This window comes from Triplophysa rosa, unplaced genomic scaffold, assembly GCF_024868665.1.
Source record: "Triplophysa rosa unplaced genomic scaffold, Trosa_1v2 scaffold52_ERROPOS115573, whole genome shotgun sequence".
NCBI classification, from domain to species: Eukaryota; Metazoa; Chordata; class Actinopteri; order Cypriniformes; family Nemacheilidae; genus Triplophysa; species Triplophysa rosa.
The window spans coordinates 51,897-60,141 of NW_026634539.1; positions in this window are offsets into that span (position 1 = coordinate 51,897).

The window sequence follows — 8,245 nt, forward strand, 5'->3', positions numbered from 1 at the left end:
GTCTATTGTGTGTTTATTGTGTGTGTAGGTTGAAAAACCATTTACCCGTGTTCAGTAAACTGATACGAGCCATTAGACCCGCGATCAAATTACACTTGTCGCCATAGCAATTGCGCGCTAATGTAAGTGTAATTCCGCATAGAATGTGGAACCTGAAGTCCGGCAGAAGACGCATTACCTTCTACTAACACTAGAGGTCAGTTTGTCTTAAAGTGTCTAACACTTCTCCTGTCTCATCTCTGCCTGACTTCCCCCTTTGCTTGGGCAACAATACGCTATCGTGGGTGCAGTCTCTTCTTTTGTTTGATTTGTCTGATTTAATTTCATTTTATGATTTCATTATAATGCTATTGCACTGTCTACTTTATTTGAGCGTATTAGTTATGATTATATACAAACTATAATGATAATTATATTATTCGTTATTGTTTTGATGATTTGATTTTTATCATTTCACCATTTGAATTATTCTTTAACCCCAGGGTTTCTTACATTTTCTCCCTTGCAGTTAGAATTGTATTTGATAATACTTAAATTTTAATTAAACCAACTTGATTAAAATTTAACTTTGATCAAAACAATCAGATTGCACTCTTTAAGGTGTTGAGTAACTCTCAATTGCCTAATTTTTTTTATTTCAGTTATTCATATAATGATTTAACTGACTTTGCTATGACTCCATAGTGCCCCCTACCTATGGGCCCTGTCATAGACCTTAGTGTGGTGCCAGTTCACACCCGAACAAGGAAACCCTCCTTTTCTATCCTAACCTCTCTCTCTCTTCGCTTACTGTATGTGATTTTCTTTTTCCTATCAGAGACTGAACCTGTCTGAACATCAGTAAAATTCTTGGTAATTATGTTGATGAGCTGAATAGCCTACGTCACAGAATGACCTCCTAGGTAACACTCTTCAGCAACATTATTCATAGTTTTTCCTGTGTTCACCCACACCAATTATCCGCCCCCGCCTTCACGGATAGGATAATGAGCATTTAGTTTGCGTCACTAACTGACCAACTCAGTTAAGCGTGCAACACATAGCCCACATATTTAGCTCAGTAGATCTGTACGGACTTGCATCTTGCTCTTTGTGCCTTTCTCTCATCCCCTGTGTATCAATATGTCCAGACCATCCAGTCCTGTCACCTGCCAGACCAGCTAGAGACCAGGCTAAGCACTGCGATGGACTCCTGCCCGGGACCAACAGTGGCACACGGAAACTGCGCTGAGAGCAGTTGGTCGGACGACCTAAACCGGCAAAGGGACCATGATCCAAACCAGAGCTTCAACTACAGAGAGCCAACAAAGTCATCTGAAGTGCACAGCCAGGATCATCTGTGACCACCACCAGATCGTCCAACTAGAGCCAAAGCAAAGGAAGCCGGGAGGAGACAGAAGCACGTACGGAACCGCCTAGACCAGCTGGACCTGCAAATGACAGCGGATGAAGAGGACCAGGAGCTACAGGAGAATGTGAAAAGCTACAAGAGTCCTTTGCAACACACAGACTGAGCGCCGAGAGCAATTGGAGCAGATGCCAGAAAGGAGCTGGCAGGAAAACGTCTTGGTTGTAACCTCGGTTCCCTGATGGAGGGAACGAGACGTTGTGTCGAACCGACAGAATGGGGTTTGTCTTGAGAACCTATCATCTTCTGAGTATTTAGAAAAGGCCAATGAAAATTGGCGAATGAAATTTGCATGCCGGGCTCCTCCCCGGATGTCCGGGTATAAGAGGGAAGCCGGCGTGCTCATTCATTCACCTTTTGTTCTTCAGAGCCTAAAGCATCCTCCCCCGACCACTGGGGTGGGCGGCCAGTGTTGTGGCATGAGGGACACAACGTCTCGTTCCCTCCATCAGGGAACCGAGGTTACATCCGTAACCAAGACGTTCCCTTTCTGTCGGTCTCTCGACGTTGTGTCGAACCGACAGAATGGGGTTCCTATGGAAAATGCCACAGCACTGAGCCGCGTCACAATCTCTGCGGAGCGACGTTGACTGGCCTGGGCGAGTCAGACGAACACGCTAACGCGAAATTATGACCTTACAGTGAGAGGAAGGGGGACCCAGAGCTTTCCACAAAAAGTTGGGAAGCCCCCTAACGCCGGCCGTCACGGGAGGAGGCCTAATTCTCTAAATGGCGAGAAGCCGCCCGGCACCGTACGGGCCACTGGGTAAGCATTATTCCCGCTGGGGGGAAAACGCTGCAGAGGCCACTACCTACCGTAGGGAGGAATTAGTGGAGACACCACATGGTCTCACCATCAGGGGAGAACTCATGGGAGGAATGTGCGGACTGCAGGAGTTAACCGCAAGGTGGGAGTCCACCTGGGGAGGTCATGGGTTGCCAAGGTGGGAACCATTCATGAGGATACATCAGACGGAACAGCCCACGGAGGGGGTGTTACCACGTCTGGAGCACTAGGTCCGGTTTATTGCTATGTGGGAGATAACTCAACTGTTCCCCGGCCTAAGGGGGCAGGGCTGCTCCCATGAAGGCTCTGTCATGATCCTGCCACCAGACCAAGAAAGACATGACATGATGAGGCAGGCAATCATGACAAAAAGGCTGTGCTAATTGTTGTATCTAAATGTTTTATCCACAGAAGGTGGGACAGGTAAAATTACTTTCTAGAGATAAGTATGGCTGAAAAAGTATTAGAAGAAATAACATAAGTATGGCTGAAATAAAATTCACCTTCCATATCGCAGCAACCTCTCGAACTTGCATGTATGTGCGCTACAACATCAGAAAAATCAGGCCGTTCCTGTCGGAGCATGCCTATCAGCTGCTTGTCCAAGCTCTGGTCATATCAAGACTGGACTACTGCAATTCTCTACTGGCCGGCCTTCCAACCAATGCAGTGAACCCCTTGCAAATGATCCAGAATGCAACTGCACGTCTAGTTTTCAATCAGCCTAAAAGAACCCATGTAACACCCCTCCTGATTTCACTTCACTGGCTGCCAGTTGCTGCCCGCATCAAGTTTAAATCTCTGACACTGGCCTTCAGAACGATAACGGCAAAATCGCCCATCTACCTTAACTCAGTGCTCCACGTCTACATCCCCTCCTGTCATCTTCGGTCTGAAAATGAGCGACGCCTGGTTGTTCCATCACAGCGAGGCACCAAAACGCTTGCAAAAACCTTTACTTATTCGGTTCCCCTTTGGTAGAATGAACTACTCCATCCGAACTGCAGCATCCTACACAAGTTTCAAAAAAACAGCTCAAAACATACCTGTTCCGCATTTATTTGACTAACCAATAACTCTGTATGTCTGTATGTCAAAAAAAACCTTGTTGTTCATTATCTCCTTTGCTTACTCCAGCTTTAATCCTCCTAGTAGCATGGCCTTGTAAACTAACGGTACTGTTTAGTGTGTTGACAAAATGTTTAATGCTCTCCTACTTGTAAGTTGCTTTGGATAAAAGTGTCTGCCAAATGAATGAATGTAAATAATGTAATAAATATATAACATGATAATGTGTAATTAAGACTGTTGACATTGTTGACTATTTGGCCTTTAGGGCTTAATATTGTACAATTTAAGGCATTAATCGCATTATGGGGGTTAATGTAAACACAGGAATTAGGAAGCTAGCGCTGCTGGCCATTCTTGTGTCTATAAATATAAAAAATAAACTCCTCAATAAAACCTAAAACAAAACAAAAAATACTGTAGTTTGAGCTGCTTTACTTCACACGAGTATCAATAAAACAGTCAACCCTGAGATTTCTTTTGTTTTGTCTTGCGTTGCACTGTTTCCTCCCACTGTCACTGAGGAGCCTGACAACATGACAATCAAAAGCTCATCCTGATTGGTCCTCTTGTGTGCATTCAAAGTGCTGATTGGCTCGCAGATAGAACCTTATAGAACCAAATTATAATTCGATTTTGTACATAGAACCTTTTTGTTTTCTTTAAAAAAAAGTCCCAAAATGTACACAATTAAAAAAACAAACATAGCATAATGTAAATAAGTCACAGATTAAGAATGTGTCAATGTGTGTATAACTCAATTTTGACCAAAATGTCAGATAGAACCTTATATTTCTAAGGTGACGATATGCTGTAGCAATCACACATACGAACTTGGAGAAATACTTATAAAATCAAATTTAGGATAGTTTTTAGGATAGTTCAGGGGCCTCATTTCCTGGACTGGGTTTCCTACACAAGACATACATTTATGTTCTCTGGTCCCTACCAGCTCCCGACCAGTACAAGGCAAAGCACTTTGCTTTCCATCAGCTTCTAGAACAGCTAATTCTCCCATTATAGGGTCGAATTTATGGTTCGTTAGCAGACATAATAGCTGCTTTTAGCACAGTCACTACAATTTCTTTCTCTTTTTTTAGCAAAGGGGATTTTAATTACGGAAATATTTTGATAGACTGAAGGCAAGCAACCTCTAATAAATGCTTTTGTTGGATATCTGACTGGCAGCTCTGTGATACTCTGTGTCCCAGTTGCAAATTCAGCCTCAAACTACTTGGATGAGATAATTTCTCAAATAGCTGTGTGGCAAATATTTATTTTGTTTTCTTTATTGGACTGAAGCCAACATTAGACAAAAATCTAAAAATCTATCTAGCTCAATTATTGTCCCTGAAGAGAAAGCATCAGGTACACTATAAACAGGGCAGATTACTATTTAGAGTATAAGGTATCACAAAAGTGTAAATCTTCGCAAATGTCTTCGCTAATTCTCCACACAAGGAATCTTTTTTTTCAAAGCTGGCAAGCCTTTGGTTAGCACAAACCATGCTGGGAACCTTGTTTCGTATTAAAACAATGTGCAAATATTGCTTGGAATTTCAAAGGAAAAATAATCCTGCCATATATAAGAGAATTTTTCTCATACGCTTTTCCTGCAGTCATTTCACCCAATGATGCCCTGGCAAATCTGTTTTATGCATTCTAGAAAAGCAGTAATAACAGCTTTAATCTGTTATTTCTAAAAGTACTCACTAAAAAGTCTATTTGTGTGTGCATAACTGTGCATGTTTTTATATTTTGCACAAATAATTTTAGAATTTTTTAATAATTATCAGTCTGTCTGAAAACAATGGCCCTCATTTATCAAACGAACGTAGAATCCAGCATACATCCGATCTTAAAAATCCGTTTACGACAAGGCACATGTGTGATTCATTAAACTTTCGTATGCGGCCAATTCTGTCGTATGAATAATCGTACCTTGATAAATGCGGCGGCTGAAATCGATCGTAATTTACATATCACGCCCCTATAAATTCAGGGTGTAGGCGCCTCGCCCCTAGATTTTGCGACATAGAGAAACGTAATCCGGCCAAAAAGGATTACTAAATCGGAAAATCAAACTTTTCCGATTTAGAATTGAAACTTTAACCTTGAAAAGCGGAATCAAAGGAAGTAAAAAACAGTTTGGAAAGACATCACTGCTGCGGTCAACAGCGTTGGTGTAGTGAACCGAACTCGAGCTCAGGTTTTTGTTATTGGATATTTATGTTTTATAAATATCACCGCAAATTATTATTCTTTCACAATTATTTTTACACTGAAAGTATTGTTGTTTTAAATTACTTTGGTTGTATTGTGCATTTAAAAAAAATTATAATCTGACTTCAGTCTTGAAGAGCTTTGTTTGAGTTAGCCTACATTAATGTGTTGATTTAAAAAAAAACGTACTCACTAAAAACAGTTGGGTTAAAAATAACCCAACATATAACCCATAGATGGGTTACTATAGCACCGACCCCTTGTTGGGTTATTTTAACCCAATATATTGGGAGGCAAGTTTTACCTAATCAGTTGGGTTATGAAATAACTATGTTGGGTTATTTTATTTGTTGTTTTCTTATTATTGTTACATTTGTGGTTTATTATTTTGGGCTATCCTATTTATTATTATTTGATTGCAGTGTAAACAAATAATGCACAACATAGAAACACCTTTATAAATCTTTATTTCCAATACCATAAGATTGGTTGCAGTTGTTTTATTAATGTACTTCCTTTGATCATAATGTTACTAGCAGTTAAGTATCAATTTACAAGAATCAAATAAATAAACAGAACAGAGGCTAGTCTAGCTTATACAATTATAAAAAGTTACAGCACCACCAGGCTTGGCATACTCCAAAATGTAAATACACAACACGTATCAACTGCTTGTAAAAGACGGTCTTCCTCCAGCATCATTCTTCCCACAATACGAAGACTTAAGGCCAATTTATGGTTCTGCGTAGGACCTACGCCCGCAGAGCCACGTACCCTGTGCGTACCCTACGCCGTAGCCAGACGCGCACCTCTCCAAAAATGTAACAGCGGACCCTACGCGGACCGCAAGCGCTGTGATTGGTCGGTTTGGCAGCATCGTACTTCCTTCTACGCATTTCTGGCGTCTTCTTCCGGCAAGTTCAGAGTCCACAAAAGAACAACATGGCGAGCATCGACATCTACCAAGTACTGAGCGTCTGATTGAAGAGGTTCAGAAATGCACGCATCTGTATGACTCCTCTTCGGCGGACTATAAAGACTGTCAGATGGCAGCGAATTCTTGGAGAGAGATTTCCTCTAACGTCGGTTTGGAAGAGTGTCAGCAAAAGACATGAAGAACTTTACATTTTATAAACACTGTGCACGATCTTTTGCACTTTATTGGCTTTATAGTTTTATTTTTTGTTTTACCTTTTATTGTTACTAGTTTTTTTTAAGTTTTATATTTGTGTTAACATTGCATTGTATACTCATCTATACATAGTTTGCACTTTAACATATTCTGTTCTTTGACTCTTTTGCAAATAAAGAACAAAATTGTGACACTTCCAGATCTTGGTTGCATTTCGTTTCATTTTTAACTAAACAATTAATAGGGTGAGTTGTCCATGACAAAATATGATATTCTATCAGAGTATCATTTCAATACACAGTTTTGACATCTATGTATATACAGTGCTCTGCGTAAATGAGTACACCCCTTTGAAAAGTATACTTTTTTTCAACAATATCTAAATGAACACACATAAAAATCCAAAATGTGGACAAGACTAAGTTTAATATAACATCTGTTTAACTTCTAACATGAAAGTAAGGTTAATAATATAACGGATTACACATTTTTCTGTTTCGATCAGCTCCAACTCCATTAAGATGCGATCAGCTTCCACTGTCGTTTGCAAACACTAGCATACTAGTGGTGGGCGGATCGATCCTGAAGTATCGATACTTTCGATACTGAGGTTGTATCGAAAAGGATCGATTCTAACATAAAAATATCGATACTAATGTGTTTTTAGTTTTTACTACTGATTTTATTTATTTACTAATGTAGCTAATAATTGTATAATGAAGAAAAACTATTTCACATACACCTAGTTTTGCACACGTTGCTCCTCCCTGCCCTGCTGTGTTTTGTAGTCCACTATCACGTGACTCAGCAGCGCCAAGCGCAAGCACGCAGACGCTGCTGCAGCCAGCGAAAAGAAGAGGAGCATCATGTGGAGTTTTTTCACCTCGGTGAATAAAAACACTGCGAAATGCGATGTATGGCAGTGGGCCTTTGGGGGTAAAAAGCCAAAGATTGAAAAACTTTATTGTTTGAGACACAAAGTAAATAAAGTGCTTAAATAATAGTGTGCACTTTGTTTATAAATTCACTTAAAAAAGTGTAATGAAAGGGAAACATGTTAATTTGTTCTATTATTTTGTCTAAACATAACACTGAAAAAAAACTGAAAAGCAGTTTTAAAATCTTTGTTCTTGAGTAATAATTTTGTCCACTTTGGGTTTTTTTTTAAAGCTAGAGTAGTACTGGGATAACGAGAAATTGTTTTGTTAAATATCGTTTTTCTGTTCTGTTAATCTGTTATTGTTACTATTTTCCAGTAATAATTTGGTGCAAAGTTCATGTTTGCAAATTCGATTACAGGAATAAATAACTAAATAAATAAATAGATATATTTGGTTTAAATGATGTCCAGTGTTTTAACATCTACATGATTAATTAGCCTACAGGCACATTAAGAGCACAAATCACAAAATATTTTAGTGGTCATGAAAATGTATTTAGATTTAGCATATTAATGATGCATTCATCTGATAAATCATGACATTTCATTTACAGGAAAGTAAATGTAAGTTCAAGTGAATGCTTTTTAAAAGTAAAAAGTATTGGTACACTGTAAACCCGAATGTTCAAAGAAATTAAACAGTTTAAGTAGTGTAAACTTAATTTTATATAAAAAAATTCCTAACTT